Below are 25284 nucleotides of genomic sequence, written 5' to 3'. Positions count from 1 at the left end.
TGACTCAGTTTGACTCGTACTATTCAATAAACTCTATTTCAACTTTTGTTTTGCTCAATTTAAGAACTCCATAGTCAATAATTAATCCACGCTTCACGCATTGACATATATTTTAAGATGCACTATATCTATATCTTTTTACTTTAACAACCTCATGTTTGTTTTAACTTTATAGACTACCATCGTTCAAAGTATTCCTCTACATACTTGCTGTTAATCTGTACATATTGTTATAATTTCATGTCTAATGTTATCATTTTACTTTTTATTATGGCTTTGTCACTCTTTTAACAATTTTTATCATTCAGTTCAGGGCCCTGACCTAATCTTTGTAAATTAAGGCTGATGATGTTCGCTATGTCGAACGAAACATGTTCCTTTATTTAAGACACCTCATGATTATTTTATAATTCAATGAGTAATATAATGTATTGAGTAGGTGGTTGTTATTAAAAGGATTTTATAATTTTAATAAGCACTGGAGAAGTTTAAGGAAGCTGTGACTGTAGGGTGATTGGGAATTTAAATGAGAATATCCAGTGGGTATGTGGGAAATATGGAGTGAGATTTGTAGATCCCAATGGGTAGGTAGGAGATCGGATCTATGTTCGAATGTCCTTCACATGAACCACAATAATACATATAAGCAATTCAATCAATCAGTGGTAGAGTGTCAGTCTCCGGATCCCAAAATAGCGGGTTCAAACCTGGCAGAAGTAGTTGGAGTTTTGAATGGCAGGAAAAAGTCTATTCGACACTCCGTGACGTACGATGTCGGCATGTAAAAGATCTCTGGTTACATATTTGGTGTTTACCTGACAAAATTAATTAAATCTCAGCCATAGATGCCCAAGAGAGTTTCAGTTTACCCGGTCTGCCATCTAGTAGGCCTAGAGTGAAACGGAACGTCAAAATTGACGAGCAAACAGCCAGATTGCATCTAATCGAAATATCTGCACAGGGTAGCTGAGGCCATATTATTATTATTATTATTATTATTATTATTATTATTATTATTATTATTATTATTATTATTATTATTATTATTATTATTTCAAGCTGTGGTTATTTTTGTTCACCATTCTTGAATATTCCTACCTGTTCAGTTACTATCTATCATTTTATTTTTGTACTTTAATTTACAACTTACTTAATACCTATACAGAGTGCTGTAAGGTTTTCTTGTTAGTTGCTTTTTGTAGTACACCAACCATCATACTTAACACACAGTGAAAATATACCAGGTGATCCACCAGCCCTTTAGTCCTGGGTTTGTTCCTTGGTATCAATCAATCAATACTGATCTGCATTTAGGGCAGTCGCCCAGGTGGCAGATTCCCTATTTGTTGTTTTCCTCGCCTTTTTCTAAATGATTTCAAAGAAATTGGAAATTCATTGAACGTCTCCCTTGGTAAGTTATTCCAATCCCTAACTCCCCTTCCTATAAATGAATATTTGCCCCAGTTTGTCCTCTTGAATTCCAACTTTATCTTCATATTGTGATCTTTCCTACTTTTATAAACGCCACTCAAACTTATTCGTCTACTAATGTCATTCCACGCCATCTCTTCTCTGGTGACAGCTTGGAACATACCACTTATAATACCAATATAAATGGTCCGTTATTGGACATTATAAATTTTCCAGCTAACTCACTCCTGGCTGCCAGCGTTTCGCCCCCATGTGCTAGGCTGGGCTCATCTGTTGGTACCTAGCACACCTACCAAGACGCTGGATAGTGCATACCGTGGAGGCCACTGCGTAGGCTAATTGTAGCCACCGGCAGTGCCAATGCACTATGAGAGACATGGTCTCATTATAAAAAATTGATGCCTGCTTGGCCATCAGATGATGTAGATATTGATTCCCATAGGGAATCAGAAATAATTGTTCCGAATGAGTAAATTTATAATACCAATACAAATGGTCCGTTATAAATTTATAATGTCCAATAACGGACCATTTATATTGGTATTATAAATTTACTCATTCGGAACAATTATTTCTGATTCCCTATGGGAATCAATATCTACATCATCTGATGGCCAAGCAGGCATCAATTTTTTATAATGAGACCATGTCTCTCATAGTGCATTGGCACTGCCGGTGGCTACAATTAGCCTACGCAGTGGCCTCCACGGTATGCACTACCCAGCGTCTTGGTAGGTGTGCTAGGTACCAACTGATGAGCCCAGCCTAGCACACGGGGGCGAAACGCTGGCAGCCAGGAGTGAGTTAGCTGGAAAATTTATAATGTCCAATAACGGACCATTTATATTGGTATTATAAATTTACTCATTCGGAACAATTATTTCTGATTCCCTATGGGAATCAACATCTACAACATACCACTTAGTCAAGCAGCTCTTCTTCTTTCTCTCAATTCTTCCCAACCCAAACGTTGCAACATTTTTGTAACGCTACTCTTTTGTTGGAAATCACCCAGAACAAATCGAGCTGCTTTTCTTTGGATTTTTTCCAGTTCTTGAATCAGGTAATCCTGGTGAGGGTCCCATACACTGGAACCATACTCTAGTTGGGGTCTTACCAGAGACTTATATGCACTCTCCTTTACATCCTTACTAAAACCCCTAAAGACCCTGATAACCATGTGCAGAGATCTGTACCCTTTATTTACAATCCCATTTATGTGATTACCCCCATGAAGGTCTTTCCTTATATTAACACCTAGATACTTACAATGATCCCCAACAGGAACTTTCACCCCCATCAATGCAGTAATTAAAACTGAGAGGACTTTTTCTATTTGTGAAACTCACAACCTGACTTTTAACCCCGTTTATCAACATACCATTGCCTGCTGTCCATCTCACAACATTATCGAGGTCACGTTGCAGTTGCTCAGAATCATGTAAATTATTTATTACTCTATACAGAATAACATCATCCGCAAAAAGCCTTACCTCCGATTCCACTCCTATACTCATATCATTTATATATATAAGAAAACATAAAGGTCCGATAATACTGCCTTGAGGAATTCCCCTCTTAATTATTACAGGGTCAGATAAAGCTTCACCTACTCTAATTCTCAGAGATCTATTTTCTAGATATATAGCAACCCATTCAGTCACTCATTTATCTAATCCAATTGCACTCATTTTTGCCAGTAATCTCCTATGATCCACCCTATCAAATGCTTTAGACAGGTCAATCGCGATACAGTCCATTTGACCTCCAGAATCCAAGATATCTGCTATATCTTGCTGGAATCCTACAAGTTGAGCTTCAGTGGAATAACCTTTCCTAAAACCGAATTGTCTTCTATCGAACCAGTTATTAATTTCACAAATATGGCTAATATAATCAGAAAGAATGCCTTCCCAAAGCTTACATACAATGCATGTCAAACTTACTGGCCTGTAATTTTCAGCTTTATGTCTATCACCCTTTCCTTTATACACAGGGGCTACAATAGCAACTCTCCATTCATCTGGTATAGCTCCTCCGACCAAACAATAATCAAATAAGTACCTCAGATATGGTACTACATCCCAACCCATTATCTTTAGTATATCCCCAGAAATCTGATCAATTCCAGCTGCTTTTCTAGTTTTCAACTTTTGTATCTTATTGTAAATGTCATTGTTATCATATGTAAATTTTAATACTTCACTGGCCTTAGTCTCCTCCTCTATCTCGACATTATCCTTGTAACCAACAATCTTTACATACTGCTGACTGGATACTTCTGCCTTTTGAAGATCCTCACATACACACTCCCCTTGTTCATTAATTATTCCTGGAATGTCCTTTTTGGAACCGGTTTCTGCCTTAAAATACCTATACATACCCTTCCATTTTTCACTAAAATTCGTATGACTGCGAATTATGCTTGTCATCATGTTATCCTTAGCTGCCTTCTTTGCTAGATTCAATTTTCTAGTAAGTTCCTTCAATTTCTCCTTACTTCCACAGCCATTTCTAACTCTATTTCTTTCCAGTCTGCACCTCCTTCTTAGTCTCTCTATTTCTCTATTATAATAAGGTGGGTCTTAGTTTCCCTAGAGCTCATCTGGTTTTATCAGCACCACATCCAGGATATTTTTCCCTCTGGTTGGAGTCTGATTAGAAGAGTTATAGGGAAGTACATTTGGAGAACAGGGGTGGAATATGGAGCGGTGATCACAGTATAGGAAGCAAGAAGTCAAGTAAGGATGACATAAAATTGTTAGTGTTTAACTGTGGAAGTGTTATAAAAAATAGAATTAATTAATTGTTGTATATTTACCAGATATTGTAATAGGTATTGAATCATGGCTGAGAACTGATATAATGGATGCAGAAATTTTCTCACAGAACTGGAATATTTATCATAGAGACAAGTTAAGAAAGATAGGAGGGGAAATATTCATACTGTGCTAACTGTATCCAGCTTAGTGCACAACTATATTACCATACCACCATTTGTACCCGTTCTTTGCACGGAAATTTGCAGTGAATTACACGTTTCCTCCAGGAATTTATGTGAAGTAACATGGCTCTATTCACACATTTAATGCGACATATTAAAATATATTCGTATGAAAGTGCATGGCATTAACGTGAAATATGATGAATCTGAACAAAGTCGAGAGAGAATGATGACAATTTCCTAATTTATTGTACGGTACTGTTCCTGGTCCGAAGTTATATAAAATTGTCTATGATTCCCAGGTTGCATATTGTATCTCTCACCACTGGCGTGGCGCTCTGACAATGATGATACCTCCCTTAATCTCTGTCCTACTGAAAAGAGTAAAATGCCTCTTTAGTTTCTTCCCACTGCCCACCTTAAAGTGACATGCACGACATGTCTCATGGGACTTGGACTAAAAATACAATTTTTTGTAATCATCTGCATTATTATCTGTCGTACGATGGAAACATACCTGACATAAAGGAACTGAAACAACATACTCTTAAACGTTCATTGTATATAGTCTTTTGATAGACCTAATGTTAACGAAAATATTTGCTATAAATACCCACTCCCCGTGATTACCTTGACATCATATGCACCTGATAACACAATCCTGAGTGAGTAGAATTCAAATACGTAGTTTGGTTGAAATAAGTCCAGTAGTTTTCCACTTTTAGGAATATACAGACAGGTAGATAACCAGACAGACAGACACCAAACGGAAAAGTTCTACCTCATGTTACCTCGGTGTTCAGATACATTAGGTGAGGGTAATTTTAAAGCCGAGAGAAATATGATGGATCCATTGATTTTCTCCTGTTATGGAACCTTCAAATAACTGTAGGTCTGTGACGGTGTTTGTCTTACTGGCTGCAAAGCATGAAGCCTGCAGAAAATAGTAATTTACTCAGTCATTTCAAAAGTAAGCAAAATTATGTACCTAAGAAAAATTATTTAAAATGAAGAGATGTTTCACATATAGTCTACAGATTTTACACATCATCAATAATGTAAGAAATTGAAAAAAACTCTTCTAGTCAGTGATTTTTAAACGATATGCATATTGAAACATGCTCCTGGATGAGTAGACTCTAAATATGAAGTTTGGTCAAGATGTAATCAACAGTGTAAGAGAAAATGGGAAAAAAATCTCTGCTGGTCTTCGTATAAACCCCAGTCTATACAGTGATTTTTAAATGATATGCATATAGAAACCTTCTCCTGGATGAGTTGATTCTAAATATGAAGTTTGGTGGAGATATAGTCAATAGTGTCAGAGAAAAAGGAAAAAAAAGAACCTTATCTTGTCTTTGTATAAACCCCCAGTCTATTCAGCGATTTTTAAATTATATGCGAAATCTGCTCCTGGATGAGTAGACTCTTAATATGAAGTTTGGTGGAGATATAATCAACAGTGTCACAGAAAAGGAAAAAACTTGTCTGGTCTTCATATAAACCCCAGTCCATTCAGTGATTTTTAAATGACATGCATATCGTCAAAACCTGCACTTGGATGAGTAGACTCTAAATATGCAGTTTGGTCAAGAGATAATCAACAGTGTAAAAGAAAAACGGAAGAAAAAACACTTTCCTACTATAGGCCACAATCACCAACCCCCTCACCTTCTCAGAACATCTCCTTCACTGAAATAAATCTCCATGGCCTAAGAGAGGTGTTACCATCTAGGAGGCCCACTGTTCGCTTCCGGGACAGATTGAAAATATTTGTAGTAATAGTAGAGAAGTGACATCCTCAGTCATCAGTGCAGTGTATGAACGACGAATAATCTATCGGTGATCTACAATTCATCTTAACAAGGAATTCTGCAGGAAACTATGAACCGGGCGAGTTGGCTGTGCAGTTAGGAGCGCTCAGCTCTGAGCTCGCATCCGGGAGATAGTGGGTTCGAACCCCACTGTCGGCAGCCCTGAAGATGGTTTTCCGTGGTTTCCCATTTTCACACCAGGCAAATGGTGGGACTGTACCTTAATTAAGGCCACGGCCGCTTTCTTCCCATTCCTAACCCTTTCCTGTCCCATTGTCGCCATAAGACCTATCTGTGTAGGTGCGGCGTAAAACAAATAGCAATAAATAATAGGAAACTACAACATCATCAGCGAGTCTTTTCAAACACTGGTGTTGTCTGCTAAAAGGAATCAATAATAAATTCCTAAATTGTAAAATTCCTATGTATTGAATAGGTGACAAAACAAACCTTTTAGCATCCTACATCAGTATCTTCAATACGGATAACAATGATTTTCATCACTTGCAACCGGTGTTGTCACCAATTCGATCTCCCAACAGGTCGTCAACACCTAATGTGGACATGGAATATGAGCAATTGAAGCAAATTAGGTGGCGCACTGTTTCTGAGTCATCCAGGCTTGATGGGGGACGAAAGGATCAACTATCTGATGCAACAACAGGCTCCACTTACACCTCGCCTAACTCCATTCTTGAATAGCCAGTATCATCTGTACTACTTCACAAGGGATTGGAATATCTCTGCTTGGTGACTTTACTGCATTTCAACTTCGACAGCCAATTCCGTACATGCCAGTGAATGAGCGGAGCTATGCTCAAGCGGCCTTGAATCTGGCGATCCCACCAAACATTCGACAGAGGAACATCACAGGCATGTCATACCACACCACATCACAGCCTACATTTTATCTCATCAAACTAACCAACATTGACCCAGCTAAGGCAAACATACAGACCATGTACCAGCTTATAACACGATTCACACCTAGCTTGAGGTCCAGAAAACTAAAGCCATTCTATCATCATTTCAGAAATAATTTTGGAGCACATAAACTGGGGCCTCATGCTAGAGCCACCAACGTCAACAATCAACACCCAGCTAGACGACCCGAACCATCCACCCACCCAGCACCCATCTTATTGGTGGTCGCCTAGGGAGTGGACCAAGAGTACACCGATAACAAAGTGGCCACCCAACTTCAGCTGGAAGGCCACCAAATCTACCGGGACATTCATACTCGGAATGCCCAAGGACCAAATTCTCTCGTCCGTATCCTGTCGTGGGATGAAACGACCCTGGATGCTCTGCTGAGAGATGGCACCATGATCTATGCCTGGCACTACAGGGTGGAACCACCCTAGTCTTCTCCACCGCAGAAGATTCAGTGTCCAAGGTGCCAGAGTTTTGATCACCATCCAGGAGCAGCATGTATACAATTTGAGGTATGTGGCATATGTTCAAAGCCAGGAACATCCTACTCAGGTGTGCCCAAATGAAACCTTCCCAAATGTGTTAACCCAATTGCATCATTTGACGACCCTAGCTCATCATAATTACTCGTGGCATATGAATCAAATGACGTGCTCTGCTCACGGCGATGCACAGCTGTACATCAATCCATATAGTTCAGTCACTAACCCACAGATGCCACTTCTATGCATTCTGAGCTGAAGTTTACACATGTGGCTTTGGTTTTTTCTCTTTCACCAGGTTCTCGCACACTTCCAGAACAAGAGATAAGAGAATCTTTATTCACATAATTTCGCTCTTGTCAGCTGCCATCATGGCGTCAAGCAGATATGCTGGTGTTGATGAAGAAGGAATACGGAAGCTAATAGATAGTGTTCTGGAGAGTGATATTGAAGGCAGTGATGTTTGTGACGACGAAATAGACCCTGAAGTCCTTAGTTCGAGTACTAGCGATGCGTATAGTAGTTCTGATGACACGGAAAGTGAAGCAAATAACGACGGTGTGCCGAGTCTTTCGAAACGAGCTCGTACCTCGGCACAGACTAACTTGACTGACTGGAACTGGACAAAAAGTGACAATAAACCTGTTGTACATAAGTTTAGTGAATACAGTGGGGTTAGCGAAAATTTATTGAAAAAGTTTGATACGCAGCCACTATCTGAACTCTCAGTTTTTTGTGAATACATGAACCCTTTGTTTGACAAAATATCTGCCGAGACAAATTCATATGCAGCAAAACAGTTGAGCAATCCTGACAGAAAAAAGTTGAAAGACGATGACAAATGGTTTGAGACTACACCCGACGAAATTAGGGCATATTTTGCATTAGTTATACTAATGTCACAAGTGCGAAAGTCAAGAATACAGTTATACTGGAGTAAAAACAGGTGTATAAACACTCCTATTTTTTGTGAAACCATGAGCAGGGTAAGATTTATTATTATTTCACGATTTTTACATTTTGTTGACGATGAACAAGTCGATAGTAGTGACAAACTCAGAAAGATTAGGCCTATAATACAACATTTCTGCTCCAAATTTTCAGAATTATATTTACCTTCACAAGACATTGCTCTAGATGAAAGTCTAATGAAATTCAGAGGCCGCCTTTCATATGTCCAGTGTAATAGGTCTAAACATTCTAGGTTTGGAATAAAAATTTACAAAATTTGTGAATCAAGTTATGTAGGTGATGATGTAACGGATCGAAATCTGCCAGCAAGTACAAACGTTGTTCTCAACATGTGTGAACACTTGTTAGGCCGAGGACATACATTGTTTTTAGATAACTGGTATTCTTCCCCAGATTTATTCAAAAGGCTACACGACAAGCAGATGAATGTAATTGGAATTGTTAGACAGAACCGAAAAGACATGCCTCGCGATATCAGTAAGACTAAAACGTGGAGAGTATGAGACGTGGGCTGCCAACAAATGTTGTGTGTGAAGTGGAAAGATAACAAGGATGTTTGCTTTCTCACCACTAAACACAAATCAGCTGACATGACAGGGACAGGCAAACTCAGACGAAAGAGAGGACAAACCCCAAGGGAAGAAGTGATAAAGCCCAAGTGTGGCCTTGAATATCAGAAGGGGATGGGTGGTGTTGACCTTCCGGATCAGGTTACAGCTCTGCTCCCCGTCATGCGACGCACAGTGAAAGGATATAGGAAAATATTCTTTTACCTCCTGGATATGTGTATTTTCAATTCCTTCACTGTGTATCACAAGATCGCTGCTAACAGAAAGACGAGCTACACGGACTTCCGAACTAGCATTGCGCAGCAGCTACTAGAGACGGTTCAGTTGCCGGAGTACTCGGTTCGAGGTCGACCTTCAGCGAGCACCACCCCAACCAGATTACAAGCTAAATCACGGGCCCACTTTCCCATGCGTATTTCCCCTACAGAGAAGAAATCAAAAGTCACAAGAAGGTGTGTTGTGTGCTACAGCCGGGGTAAAAGAAGCGAAAGTTGCTGGCAGTGCAAAAAGTGTGGCGTAGCTCTTCACTTAGAAGAATGTTTTGAGGTGTACCACACCAAGCAGACGTACTAAAATAGCGGCATTGGTAAGTTCATTACTTCTTTATTATGCATGCAAATTTTCAGAAAGGAATATTTACTGGTTGGTTTTGTATGATTTTCTAAATAATCGTGTGATGACGACGGCCGTAGAGCGGTATTTAAATGTGATTTCTTAGTGAACTCCTATGGTATTTAAATGTGAGGCGAATGGGTTAATTGCAACCTGAACCATCCTGTATTTAACTATAAATTCAAATCCAAACTTATACCCAAACCTAACAAACCAGAAACAGTAATCCCAATCCAGTCTCAAGACCTCCCCACCTCTGACTCTTCCTCCTCCCTCCCAATACCAAATTCTGGGAACTACATTGGTTTTATTATGGTGGTGTTGCAGAAAATCCTCCCATTTCATCACCCTTAAATCCTTTCCCAGATCCAGTTTGCAGTCCGATTAGTACTAAACACTCACACTGATACTGCGTTCTTTCCCCTAAGTACTGCAAACCTTATGCGTTAAAATGTCTAAGATTATTATATAAATATCAGATTTGTGTATGTCAATCAGTCAAATCTGGAAACTTCCCTCCCACAGAATGACCCAGACATTTTTGTACTAAATGAGACCTTTCTGATCGCCCCAATCAAGGTCAAGGCAGTGTTGCCATAGGCTCAGAAAAGACCTCACAGTCATTCAACATCAATATCCAAATAATTTATGGAATATCTCATTTAAGAAATTATTAAACCTTTCAAAATAATCACCATAGCAATGCTTTATTTATCTTCAAGGAAACTAGTCCCATAAGTTTATTGACTCTAAAATTGTCTGACTATATCCTATTAGCTGATATAAATATAATTTCATACTATGAGAATCAACTCTCAGAATTTAATGATCTACGTGAGAATCTCCTGGGCATACACTATCCCTTCCCTTTCTACACCTTACCATCAATCCACCTGATATCCATATCCCTATAACCCTCCCTAGCAACTTACCCGATCTTCCAAATGTTTGTTTCTATAGGTAATGGCCAGACCCCTGCGCTTATCACCATCCCTGGAATACTTCCCCAGAAAAGACAACACTCCTACAGACATCCTCCCACCTGATGTTTCTCCTAGACTAATTGGAATAAGTACAGGAATACCATAAGAGAACTGCTCCATATTCAACTCCTACATCCATACCTACCCTTTTTTCTGAAATAACTAAAATAGAGCGAGCTATCCTTCATATTCCCCGCTTCTCCTATCACCTAATGAAACCCCCAATCCCTCGTAAAGCATTACGACTACTTCAGCTAGCACATGACTATTACTAAGCATATAAATGTACAAAAGGCCCTACCAACCTACAACAACAGAGATGAACATGTCGTGATGCCCGTTCATATATAAAACTCATTAAACACAAACTTTGGACAGACAAATGTAATAACCTAGTTGATTACCTAGAAAATTCTGGACAACTTTACAACAACTAACTAAAACCAACAAAACCTTCCCTACATAAACTATGTTGAATACCCCCAATCATCCCTGCAAAGGCAAAGCCGACCTATTTGCAGACTGTTACAGACTGTTTTGCCCATCTTGATATACCACCCTGACATACCTGAACTCCAATCTTCTTTTCTCCATTTTGCTAATGTAGACTACTCCCACCCTCTAAACATCCCCATCACACACAATTCTTGAAACATAGGAAAAGCACCTTCCCCGGCTCCAATCATATCTCAAACCGACACATACAAGAAGCACTACCAGTCCTTATAGATCTCCTTAGTTTCATTTAGATATCAATCCTTTACAATGGCACTTTTCCTGATCACTGGGGTAAGGCCAACATTCTGGTACTCCCAAAACCACATAAATTACCATATGATATTAGATATTATATAGACCAATTTCCTTGTTCCTCGTCTGGCTCCATGGCTAAATAGTTAGCGTGCTGGCCTTTGGTCGCAGGGGACCCGTGTTCGATTCCCGGCAGGGTCGGGAATTTTAACCATAATTGGTTAATTTCGCTGGCACGGGGGCAGGGTGTATGTGTTGTCTTCATCATCATTTCATCCTCATCACGACGCGCAGGCCGCCTACGGGTGTCAAATCAAAAGACCTGCATCTGGCGAGCTGAACATGTCCTCAGACACTCCCGGCACTAAAAGCCATATGCCATTTCATTTTCCTTGTTCCTCGTCCTATCCAAGATCCTAGAAGGAATTTTGAGTAGGAGGATGTCCTAAAACCTCAACTGCCTAGGTCTCATTCCACCATTCTGAGCAGGCATCCATCCCCATCATTCCACTCACAACCACTTATTCCACATCTCAGCATCTCTCAATTCCTACCTTTGTCCTAGAAAAGCCACTGCCTTAGTGTACCTGAATGTGGACAGGGCTTTTGACTCTGTCTGGTATCCAGGACTACTATTTTATCTTCGTCATCTTCCCCTCCTCATCACTACCATCAACATATTTTTTAACTCTCTCAAACACCACACAACACAAAAAAATAATCCACAGAACCTGCTCTTAGCCCTTCCACATGACTGCAGGCAAAGTCCAAGGCTCATCTCTTTCTCCCATTTTATATATTTTATACAGCCTCTTCAGTGATGCCTAGGCCATCTATGACAGCTGATGATGGAACTGTTGAGGATCCAACCAGCCTTCGGGCTGAGGACTATACATACATACATACATACATACATACATACATACATACATACATACATACATACATACATACATACATACATACATACATACATACATACATGCATGCATGCATGCATGCATGCATACATACATACATACATACATACATACATACATACATACATACATACATACATACATACATACATACATACATACATACATACATACATACATACATACATACATACACACACACCCAAGATATTCTTCACCCTGACTCCCCACTTCAACTATATCAATATGCACATGATGTAGCCGTTCTTGCATTAGTTCCTACCACTATTAAATTAACCAGAAACCTTCAGAACTATCTCTCCATCCTAGAAACATGGCTAAATTCCCGGCATACCGCCATCAACCCATCTAAAACGCGATTCATTGTCTTTTGTAGGAATCCCACCTTTTTAAACCTAGAAACCCTGTTCCCGTAGCTATGTATAACACCTCTCATTAACAGAAACTAACGTACTTACTTACCTTGGAATTAAATTCCAAAATAACGTACAGTGAAACCATCACCTCACCCAAGAGCCATTCAACTCTACTGAGCCCTGCATATGCTTATGGGCATCTCAAAACCTTCTCAAGTCCTCAATGTGTACAAATCCTTCATCGTCCAATCGTAGCCTATAGTTCACTGACCTGGTTAACAGCTAACAGCCACTCACAACTGCTCAAACTGGACAGGCATGCTATGCGTATTGCATATCACCTTCGCCTTGACACCCCATCTGCTGATTTCCAATCTATCTACTCCTTCCCTAGTTTTTTAAATATATTTTTTTACTATTTGCTTTATATCGCACTGACAAAGATAGTCTTATGGCGGCGATGGGATAGGAGTGGAAAAGAAGTGGCCGTGGCCTTAATTAAAGTGCAACCTGGTGTGAAAATGGAAAACCATGGAAAACTGTCTTCAGGGCTGCCGAGAGTGAGGTTCAAACCCGCTATCTCCCAAATGCATGCTCACAGCTGCGCGGCCTACTCGCTCGGTCCTTCCCTAGTATCCTAATGCATACCTAAAACCTCCATTTATAATATCATAAACCGGACAAGGTAACAACAACCACACACTCGCCCTCTCCCACACTGGTACATTCATCCTTAATAACGATCGTCCACAGGAACCTTCCATCTCTTTCCTCCACCAATCATGGAGCTTCCCTTTCCTGCCATCACTGCTCCCATATAAATTGAAAACTATGGAATCTTTCCAATATCATGATGTTTGTGGCTGCAATGATGCAGAAAGCTGTATATCAGAGTTTTCTGAGCATCAGCTGTGCCATCACCGTCCATCATCATTTACTACAATTCTCATTGTAACCTCATACACTTTTTTCTCATAATAATTCATTTTAAGTTACTCATCATCAAGAAATTATTCCCCAAGTTAACTTCACAGATATTTACTTATCAATACCCTAATTTATCATTATCATTATTATTTTGTAAGTATTAATGTTGTTATTATTGTTAACAGTGTCTGGCTCCATGGCTAAATGGTTAGCATGCTGGCCTTTGGTTACAGGGGTCCCGCGTTCGATTCCCGGCAGGGTCGGAAATTTTAACCTTCATTGGTTAATTTCCCTGGCATGGGTGCTGGGTGTATGTGTTGTCTTCATCATCATTTCATCCTTTCATCATGACGCGCAGGTCGCCTACGGGAGTCAAATCAAAAGACCTGCATCTGGCGAGCCGAACATGTCCTGGGATCTCCCGACACTAAAAGCCATACACCATTTCATTGTTAACAGTAGTAGTAGTAAATTTGCTAATGGATTGTTTTAGGTATCACAAGTGCCCAGATTACTTGCTACATACAGCATTTACCTATATATTTCTTGTATTGTATTCAAGCTTACGTCATCAATCTTGGTATCTACTTATTTTAAGTGCTGAAATGTTGGCTAGCAAATGTTACGTTCAAGACTCTATGTGGATATCTGATGAGACATATTGCTGTTACATCAATTTATTTTTATATTTATTATCACCATTAGTACTGCTAAAATGTTATCATATATTGTAATAGTGTCAAGAGAAAATGGTACTGATAAGTTCTTTACAGTATTTTCAAACACCTATTTTAACCAAGCAAATGTTTGATTCTGACTGTAATATTTTATTTATGCTTGTTTCATATGTATATTATTATTAATATTCTTATTATTATTACTATTAGTGCAATATTTTTCATTTCATTCCTCAATATCGCTGAGGATCAGGTGCAAGAACAATTTATTTTGCCACATATTCAACAATGAAGCAATGTTATTAAGTACTTTATAAATGTGAATAAGGGCATACAATTTAATGTGTCAAAGAACGGCAAGTGTAAGGACTCATAACGTAAAACAAATATCTGTAAAATGTATATATCTTACTATTGCTGAAAATTAAAAGGGGATAGTAGGGTTGACACTTGCGGGTGTGGTGTACGCTCACTCTGAGGTCCGCAGTGTATGGTATCCTCTGTGCAAATGGGATGGATTTTGTACTCATAGAAGTACAAAACATACCCCTATAATTAAAAATACTAAATAAATATTCATTTTCACATGGCTCAAGAGCTATGTGTTTGGCTGATGGCCCACCTGCCCTCCAAAGAGGGATAGGAATGAAATAACTCCTTGGTTGTTTGTTTGTGTTTGTTTTTGTTTTTGTTTGGAGAAGTGAATCATCAAGAATTCAGTTTTTTATAAATAGCATACCTCATGGGTATATGTACAGTCCTCATGTTGGTATTGTAAAGTCCGGAATTTGTGAGGAGAATTATACCATGCCACTGCTCGTCTCTCTCCAACGGTTGAAGCACGTCACAATTATAAGCTGGAATAAGCCAGTTTATATAGACATGCTTGGAGAGAGAAAGAGAGAGAGAGGAAGATGGGTGGTGAAAACGCACTTCCAACAAACCAATGACCTGCAAATCGAACACACAAGAACACTCGAGGCTACAGTGAAAAGGTAGTAAACGATGATCTCAGCCAGAACTTGACATACAGAGTCCACTGTTCAGTTCAGATGCTGCCAGCGAGGAATGCAGTTCATAGTCATTGTCAATAATGATGAAAAATGATGTGGTGATGTACTACGGTGGTTGGTGGATAATTACTGAGTCCATAACATTACAACATCTGGCAGCTCCTGGAAAAAAAATATTCCAACAGATTTTCCTCTTTTGTAGTCCAGAACATATGAGGGTGATAAGTTGAAAGAGGCATCAGAGAGGAACTGGAGCCCAAAAGGCTTGCAGATTTCAAGGTGTCAAGTGGTCAGCACAATGAAATTAATAGTAATATTTAGTCAAAATATACATTATGCTGTAGGTGTTATGCGTCTGTCAGTTAAGCGCCAGACAAGGGCGTTTACACTTGATGCTTATTACTTTAGCATATTTTGATATGCATAATGCAGCTAAGCACCATCTGAGCATTCAGGCCTACTTTGCATTATTAATATTTTACAGGGATCCTATCTGATACAGCATTTGACAAAGATAAGCATCTTACATGCAATAAAAGCTTTTTCAAAAATAACATATTTAATAGCACATAAATATAACACAAAACAATTTGTACTCATATAATACTACAAAGGATTTACAAAATCAAACTTAAAACAAGTTAACTTTTGTTCTTTCATTTTGAAGTATAATTCCATCATTGCTGTTGAAGGATGTAACTGCCCAGGGTTTATTCCTATTGAGCTCAATTTCCTGGGTTTTGAGCCAACTTACAGAGTTTCTGTTAGTATCTATTTTTCTGTTAGTAATTTTCTTTTCCAGACTATCTGTACCTACAAAATCATCTTTTTCCATCATGACAACAGTCAATTTATCTTTTGTGTGGCATTTTTCATTACTTTAATGTAGTCTTGATGGGTATACACTCTTGACTGCAGCTTTAATGTATGTTCAATGCCTCTGAAATCATCATCGTTTGGCAGAAAACTATGACCAGGAACAAGAAACTTCATTTGTATTGTTGCTAGGATGTGATTTCAATATGGCTTTCAACATTAGGGCCTGGCCTCCATGAGAATCCTACCATAATATTAAATGTTTTTTCCAACCTCAATATTTTCATCTATGTGCCGCAGGAGACAAGTGCCTACTTCCAGTGTACCATGACCTGCCTGACCTACCTTCAACCCATAAATGACAGAATGCTTTATTTGAGCCACCATCATGGATTCTGCAGTTGTAAAGCCATAACAGACACATACAAAATATAACATTGGTAGGGATATGCAGAAGAGATAGAGTTCTTCGCATATCAAAGGACATACCTGCTAAAACCACTTCCTGACTTGCACGGCACATGTCCCTTCTCATTTCACTGCAAGCCCTTTCTGCTTCTTTTTGGTGTGTAACTAATGAAATGACTGGTCCTGAATCAGTTCAGTTCAGGAGAGAAATTTCTGGATTTATTTTGAAACTAAGACAATTCTATAATGTAAAATTTAAATACTGTTCACTAGTTCTCCCTGGCTCTGCCCTTTGCTGATTCTCATTTCTAATCTGAGAATATTTAGAACTAATGGTTGTGAAAAAGGAATGCATTCATATAATATAGTTACATACCTGCAATGAGTGCGAAATTTCCTTTTCAGTAGAAGTCCTGTTTCCTAAAGACTGATTTATGATCATGTCTATAACTTTTGGGCTCTGCTTGTCATTCTGAATAAGATGTTTGTATAGAAAACACACAAGTAACAATATAATGCTTTGACACAATATTGGATACACAATTTAGATCACAGTGTTAAGCAGCAACTGCAATGAAATTCCTGAAAATAATAGCCTTTTCTTTGATTGCAAGCTAAGCATACACAATATACGAGTGGAAATATGTCACCCATTTGATGCAGAACTAAGCTTGGTGTTTACAAAGATCTATGCTCATAGCCATTTGATGCAAAATACAAATCTTGGAATCAGACAATGATGCTTATGTTATTCTACATTACTAAAGCTATTATTAATGAAAATGCACCCAAATCTCATTTCTTTTAAATTGGCACTTAGCTGGTTGATGCAAAACATGTCCAGGTAAAGACTTTATTAGCCCAAGCCCACATTTTACAATTACCCGTTTCTCACTACCATTCGAAGTACACATGGATGCTACTGTTGCTGGAGTTTTAATTCGAGTTAAAGATGGTATGGTATGTACCATTGCATATTTCAGTCAACTTCTATTTCCTACTCGACGCAATTATCCTACATTTGAACGGGAAGCTTCAGCTCTCCTACTCACTTTAGAACACTTTTCTGAATATCTGGAATATAAGGAATTCACAGTGAAAACCAATAATCAGGCCTTATTATGGCTACTTCATAATGCACCTAAGAGTGGTCCTACAGGACGGTGGCTTCTTCGATTGTCCAGATTTAAATTTGCTCTTTCTCTTGTTTCTGGTAATGATAATCTGGTTGCTCAGGCTTTATCAAGATTGATCGATCTATCCTTTTCTTCTAATATGTCTTAGATTGACTCTTCATCTCCCATAACTTCCAATATCCAACATTAATGCAATTTCTTCTTTGGTCAAATTCCCTTTATCTTTCACCTCTTTCCGGAGTAATCAATATGCTGACCCCTATTGTAAAAGTATTATTCAATCCTTCTCTGATACCAGCTACAAGGTTCTGTTTAAAATTAACTAAAAAATCTTTCGATATATATAAGCCAAGGTCAAAGTCCACTCCTAAGGGTGTATTACCTAAAATACTTCGTCCTATGATACTACATACTATCATAGCTCCTCCACTGTAGGCCATTTGGGTATTTCTAAAACATATGCTACGATATTTTCTCAATTTTACTAGCCAAAAATTGTGCCAACATATCTATCATGTTAAGAATTGTGAATCCTATCAAAAAACTAAGCGTAGTAATACTCTTCCACCTGGTATTTATACTGCTTTGCATCCCACCGAAGATCGATGTTGTAGGTCCCATTACCCATTCATCTTGTGGTAATACCTACATTTTCATGATATTACATGGTTTCTCAAAATTTCTAATTCTTCATCCATTATGGAAATTAACTTTCAATATTACTGTCAATCTCTCACATTTCCAAATATTTCAGTGTGATTTGATAGAATCTGATAATGTTCTTTCAAGAACAAAACATGTCATTCTATTTTAATTAAAATGTTTTTTTTTTTTTTTTTTTTTTCAAATACAAAACTGTTACATTATCCCTTTACATTTCATAGGAACTTCTCTTTTCCACAGCAGGCTCCTTACATTCTGGTAGAATGTATTTCGTATTTCCCACTTGTACCCTTTTGGTAATCTCCTTATCCAACCTTGCATCTTGCATTATTTCACTTCCCAAATATCTGAAGTATTCAACAACCTCAACATTTTGTCCCCTGATACTAACAATTAATTTTCCTTCTCTTTCTCCTCTTGTCATCAACTTTGCTCTTCTCCACACTGATTCTCATACCATATTTCTCAATATTTTCATTTAAAGCCTGTAGTTGGATTTGCACTTCTGTATTGTTATACATTCAAAGTCCCGATTCACATCGTATGAAATCTATAAAAAATGTAACTCACTTATAGAGTGACAAACGGGGTGGAATTTGAAAAAAATATATCTAGATCTACAATATATCTCAGACACTTAACATGTTACAGAGTTGAAAACTGGTACTTGGAATCTCCTGTAAAGGTAAAGAAACACTGATAATTTGTTTTTGGAAAATCCACTTAACTCTCTTGGTGCCAGGCGGTAGTGCGAGCATCCGCCCTTTAAATTGCCAGAGCCGATCTGGTCAGCCGTTAACAATCCAGTCGAAAGTTGCCAGAGCCGATTACATCGGCCGGCTTAAAATTCTATGATATACGTAATTTTGAGGCAACCTATAGTGACGTGCATACTTTTGTTACAACTTGTAGTAAAGGGGCTGCACGTTATTGTGTGCCTGGCCTTGCTTTGGCAGTTCTAAGAGGGTGTTATACCTTTCACAAGAGTCGTTTCCTGTGTTTACAAATACCGCTAACCGGTCAGTAATAGATTGCTCCTTGCAGTGAGTGGATTTGTGACAGGAAAATGACATGTTGTTCAAGTGATAATTTTTCAGCAGGTATTGATGACAATAAATTAATGCAGTATTTAGAACAGTGCGAAGTTAACGCTGATGATTTATCGGATAGCGATAGGGAATTTAGTTCAGAGAGTAGCGACAAAATTATACCGGACACGTCCGTGGAATCACCGCAGCTAAAGAAGAGACGTTTAATTGTGTCTAACGGCACTAAAGCTACTCTGAATATGGTGATAGATGAAACTAGTGATAACGAATATGATGATGATATCTCTGGAGAACATTTTGTGAAAATTTGTCCCAATGAACCCGACAACATTCCTCAACCTCCTGTCTCCTTGAATGACTTAAACATGCCCTACCGTCTGATGCTCCGCCCATATCACACTTCAATTTACTTTTCACTTACTCTCTGCTAAACCTTATAGTCACATATAGTCCTCTATCATTACCTAAATGCCGGTCTCCACGGGCCAAGTGTAGCGTGCCTGCCTCTCACCCGGAGGTCATGGGTTCGATTCCCGCCCAGGTCAAGAATTTTCGCCTGGTCCTGAGGGTTGGTTCGAGGTTCACTCAATCTAAGTGACCCTAAGTGATTGCAATTGAGGAGATATCTGAGGGTGAGAGGGCGACTCTGGTCTGGAAAACCAAGAATAATTACTGAGAGGATCTGTCTCACTGACCGTGATTCACCTCGTAAACTGCAGGTACCAAACTGAGCAGCGGGGCTTAGTAGGACAAAGCGAATCACGGCTTTAGTGCCATACATTTCTTAATTTTGTAAATTCTGTTGTATTGTAAAATTATTTTTCTAATATATACTACAACCGAAAACGAGAAACTACTTTTTCTGAAAACAAAAACTATAATATCAACTACTATTTTCTACTTATTTAATAATTCGGCATTATTTTAATACTGTGTTGTCCGCACTTAGAAAATTTGTTGTCAGTATTTGCCAAACATCGATACATACACTCGAATTTTATCGGTGAGTAAAATTGTCTTTATTAGTGACATATGTTTGAGTTTTTATTTTTTATGTTTTTATTTTTCTCGTTCAAATTAGTTATTCTATAGAATTGTATTTAGAAATACATTATACATAATTATGTATATTCTTTTATATCGTAAATTATCTTTTCAAAGTAGATATTGAGAGAGAAAGTGAGAAAATATTTTTCTCTTCCTAAAAATAAACGTTTTCGACAACTATAAATTAACAATAAAATGATTTTGACTCTTTACAGCTCTCCAAACTAGTTTCTTATTCTACGTAGTCGATATGTAGAAAATTTCATGCCGGTATTTGCTATACACCGGTAGATATACGCGAATTTTAAAATACATGTATTTCCACTGAAAACGGCCTGGCACCTTACAGTAGTAGAGTGGAGGCGGAACTCTGGCCTCTTCCAGCTGATGGGGAGCGGCCGACTAGATCGGCTCTTGGCTCCAAGAGGGTTAAGGGAAACTGAAAAACGGGGTGAATTTTTAAAATGGGTATATCTAAGGACATCTCAAAAACTTAACATGTTAAAGATGTGAAAATTGGTATTTTTAATCTTTTAAAAATAAAGAAACATGTATTTTTTGTTTTCGGAAGAAACCACATAGGGGGTGGGGGTAAAAAGGACTGAAAAGGGCGTGAACTTTTTATTAGGATAGTGATATCTCAAAAACTGAAGATGTTACAGACGTGAAAAATTGGTAGGTATTTGGAGTCTTCATTAAAAATAAAGAAATACGTATTTCTTTTTCTCGGAAAATCCACTTAAAGGGGGTGAAGGAATTGAAAAATGAGTTGAATTCTTTGTATGAGGATGCTTATATCTCAAAAACTAAAGATGTTGTAGAAGTGAAAATTGGTATTTGGAAGATCCTTTAAAAATAAACACGGATTCTTTTGTTTTCGGAAAATCTACTTAAGGGGGTGAAAGAATTGAAAAATTAATTGAATTATTTGTATGAGGATACTTACATCTAAAAAATCTAACCCTCTACTGCATGAATTATTTTTCATTTCCGTTTGGTGAAGAAAATTTCAAGCTTTAATGTTCAACATACGCTCAGTGTTTTAGATATACCAGCAATTCTTAAATGGGCCTAATAGCTTAACACTCGTATGTGATGTGGATTGCCATATTGGAATATATATACGATTTTTCACGATTTTACGCTAAGCTTTTAACATTCAAAGACCAAACATTACTGCCTACTGGCCATGGGTACGTATTGCAAGGCGCAAGTATACTTGCACGATGTTAGAGTTGTGATAAATGGTATTTGGAAGATCCTTTATAAATAAAAAAACACGTAGTTTTTATTTTCGGAAAATTCACTTAAGGGAGAAATGAGAAAGGAAGTGAAAAACGTGGAATTCCTTTTATGGAGAAACTTATATCTCAAAAACTGAAGGTTACAGATGTGAAAATTGCTATTTGGAATCTCCTTTAAAAATAAAGGTCGGTAATGTCTTTGAGGTTGAGCCAGAGGTACTCCTGAAGCCTGTGGTAATGTGATGGGGAGGGCCCACGTAAAATAAACGGTGGTTGGTTCGCGTGGATGTTGACGGGGTGGAAGGAGTACCTTTGGCTATAGGGCTGTTTTGTCTCATGTTATGTAAAAAAAAAGAAAAAAAAGGCATCACTGGGATATGTGTTTAATTGACTGTACAGTTGAAGGTGTGCTGTAAAACTACCTCTGTCTATAATATTTATCCATTTACACAGCTGAAAAGTTATTTGTTGCCTAATGGCAACAGTATGCAGTAGAGGGCTAAAGATATTGCTGACGTTAAAACAGGTAAGTTGAATATCTTTTAAAAGTAAAGACATGAAAAATTGGTAGGTATTTGGAGTCTTTGTTAAAAATAAAGGAATACGTATTTCTTTTTCTCGGAAAATCCACTTAAAGGGGGCGAAGGAATTGAAAAGTGAGTTGAATTCTTTGTATGAGGATGCTTATATCTCAAAAACTAAAGATGTTGTAGAAGTGATAAATGGTATTTGGAAGATCCTTTATAAATAAAGAAACGTGTAGTTTTTGTTTTCGGAAAATTCACTTAAGGGGGAAATGAGAAAGGAAGTGAAAAACGTGGAATTCCTTTAATGGATAAACTTATATCTCAAAAACTGAAGGTTACAGATGTGAAAATTGCTATTTGGAATCTCCTTTAAAAATAAAGAAACACGTATTTTTGGGGGTGGGGTGAAAAATGAATTGTATTCTTTTTACAAGGATACTTATATCTTAAAAACTAAAGATGTTATAGACGTGAAAACTGGTATTTGGAATCTTCTTTAAAAATAAAGAAGTACCTATTATTTTGTCTTTGGAAAAACCACTTACGGGAGAGGGCGTGAATGAATTGAAACATTAGTTGATTTCTTTGTATGAGGATAATTATATCTCAAAACTAACAATGTTACAGATGTGAACAATGGTTTTGGAATCTCTTTTTAAAAATAAAGAAACATTTTTGTTTTTGTTTTTGGAAAATCGACTTAAGGGAATTTGAAAATAAGTAAAGAAGGCGTTGAATTCCATGCATGAGGATACTTATATCTTAAAAACTGAAGCAGTCACAGACGTGATATTTGGTATTTTGTATTTCCTTTCAAAATAAAGAAACATGTACTTTTTGTTTTTGGAAAGTCCACTTAAGGGGGGAGAGGGGTGGAAAGAAGTGAAGACAAATTTGAATTCTTTTTATGAGAATACTTATATCTCAAAAATTGAACGTGTTATAACACAATAACATGACATACAACAACAACAAAGTGTAGGAGGTCCCTATCTCCCATAGCGACAGTCCCATTCAGGGAGTGATATCCCTGCCCTCGGCAGTCCCAGGTCCCTCCGGCGTGGAGGTTAGCACCTTGAAAGGGCGGGGCAGATAGGGCTCCTTAGCCATAGAAAATGCAACTGTCTTCGGGAAGGAAAACCCTGAAATGAAACCACCTTTGCAGTGTCTGACCCACAGCAGGTGGCTGCAAACAGCATCTGTACCCCATGTAAGGGGCAGCTGAAATATCAGCCCTGGCTGTAGGTATAAGAAGCATACCCATCAAAGATGGAGACAGGAAGTAGTAAAGTTTACTGCCTGGAGAGCACATCTGTAGCAGGAGCTAGATGTGACAGCAGGCGAGCCATTGGTGGTCAAGAGCTGAACAGGCAGGCCTTGATCGGGTAAAATTCTGAAAAACCTACAGCCCTCATGAGTCTGAGCAGTCCTCCCGCAACTGCACAGACTGCACCAGCTACACGTTTCATTTACGGTTGTTAGTTGTTGTTCTTTTCTGGTTGACCAGGTATTGTTCTGTCACAATTTTGCAAAGATGGGAATACAGTCTAGTGAACAACAGACAAAATCTTTTACTTCCACATTGGTAGACCGAGAGAAACAATGCATTAAATGTTCATTAATTTTTCTAGTTCACTTGCTGGGCTGAGTAGCTCAGACAGTAGAGCACTGGCCTTCTGACTCCAAGTTGGCAGGTTAGAATCTGGCTCAGTCCTGTAGTATTTGAAAATGCTCAAATACTGTACACCAGCCTTGTATCTTTGGATTTACCAGCACGTAAAAGAATCCAGTGGGACAAAATTCTGGCACATTGGCATCCCTGAAAACCATAAAAGTAGCTTGTGGGATGTGAAAGCAATAACATTATTACAAACAGTCCACTTTATGCATGCCTTACATTACCTGTATGAGTGGTCAAAATACTCACCAGCATGATGAGGTAGCAAAAATTGAGTGCCAAGAGCTAGGAATCAAGTCCAGAATTATGGATGAGAAAATATATATTGCCCCCCATTATTGCCAAGCTAAGCCCAGCCAGTGAGCGAGAGATCCCGGGGTGGACCGTTCGTTACTGGCTTTCTATTTTTTAGAGGCATTTAAGGGAAAAGGGGTGACGACCAAGCAAAAAAAGAAATTAAAAAAACAACACAAAGCATCAAAAAAACAAAAATATTCTTCCTGGGATTTAATTACAATGAGCTTTCATAATGTCTGGTCTTCCTGTAGCAATTAACACCCAAAATGCAATCCTCATCCTCCAGTTTTACTGTTCTGGAATGAAAATTAACAAAAGATTAGGCCTTCACTGCCTTCAAAAATTACAATATTTAAATGAAAGTATCCTGAGGTTTCAATGAGAATTTACACAAAATTAGTAGGCAGCTATCTCGCTTATTATTCCATAATAAAATTAACTTAATGCTCCATTATTCTACTGCAATCTCAACACGTGGTCCATGTTAAATTCTAATGAATTTCTATAACTAAAGTGTATAACGTCCATTAATAACACTAACAGAAATTCTGATGAAAAATCAAAATTGAATCCAGGATTTATAATTGATTTATTATTATTATTATTATTATTATTATTATTATTATTATTATTATTATTATTATTATTATTATTATTATTATTATTATTATTATTATTAATCTCTAACCTTATCTGTGTAGCATTTTACTTTTATCATCACACGATCGTGTTTACAAATTAGTGTATTTTACTAAATAATTCTCATGGTAATTATAACACACATGTTCCTAATTAATTAGCCTTCCAATTAATTATGATTATCATTACTCGTTAGCACCTAAATTCAAGCTGATTATGCCGTTTGTGAACATTAAATTTATACTTGCATGGCATTTAGAGTTTCAAGTCAGTTTGAAAATATTTTGGAATTTCAATATAAATGCATTGAAAATTTTCTCATATCCACGTGTGAGTTAGTTAAATATTAATTTATAAATCGCTCGCCTTTGCTGAA

The 25284-nt window shown here is 37.9% G+C and overlaps 1 protein-coding gene across 10 annotated transcripts in view; it reads right to left on the bottom strand.

Moving 5' to 3' along the window:
• Nucleotides 1-25284, bottom strand: part of Cln3 (CLN3 lysosomal/endosomal transmembrane protein, battenin) — a 514530-nt gene that overhangs the window by 341735 nt on the left and 147511 nt on the right. Inside the window, exon 1 of one of the 10 annotated variants that reach the window (XM_067141806.2) lies at nt 17005-17068. The exons of 8 other annotated variants lie outside the window; for them this stretch is intronic. The gene's annotated coding sequence lies outside the window, so the exon portion shown is untranslated. Of the gene's footprint in view, nt 1-15130; nt 15255-17004; nt 17069-25284 lie in introns of those variants that run through there. One more of the 10 variants, XM_067141805.2, reaches the window with a different exon arrangement.

This window comes from Anabrus simplex, chromosome 2 (genome assembly GCF_040414725.1).
Source record: "Anabrus simplex isolate iqAnaSimp1 chromosome 2, ASM4041472v1, whole genome shotgun sequence".
NCBI classification, from domain to species: domain Eukaryota; kingdom Metazoa; phylum Arthropoda; class Insecta; order Orthoptera; family Tettigoniidae; genus Anabrus; species Anabrus simplex.
The sequence above is the reverse complement of the archived record's forward strand: the minus strand, read 5'-3'. Positions and strand labels throughout refer to the sequence as shown.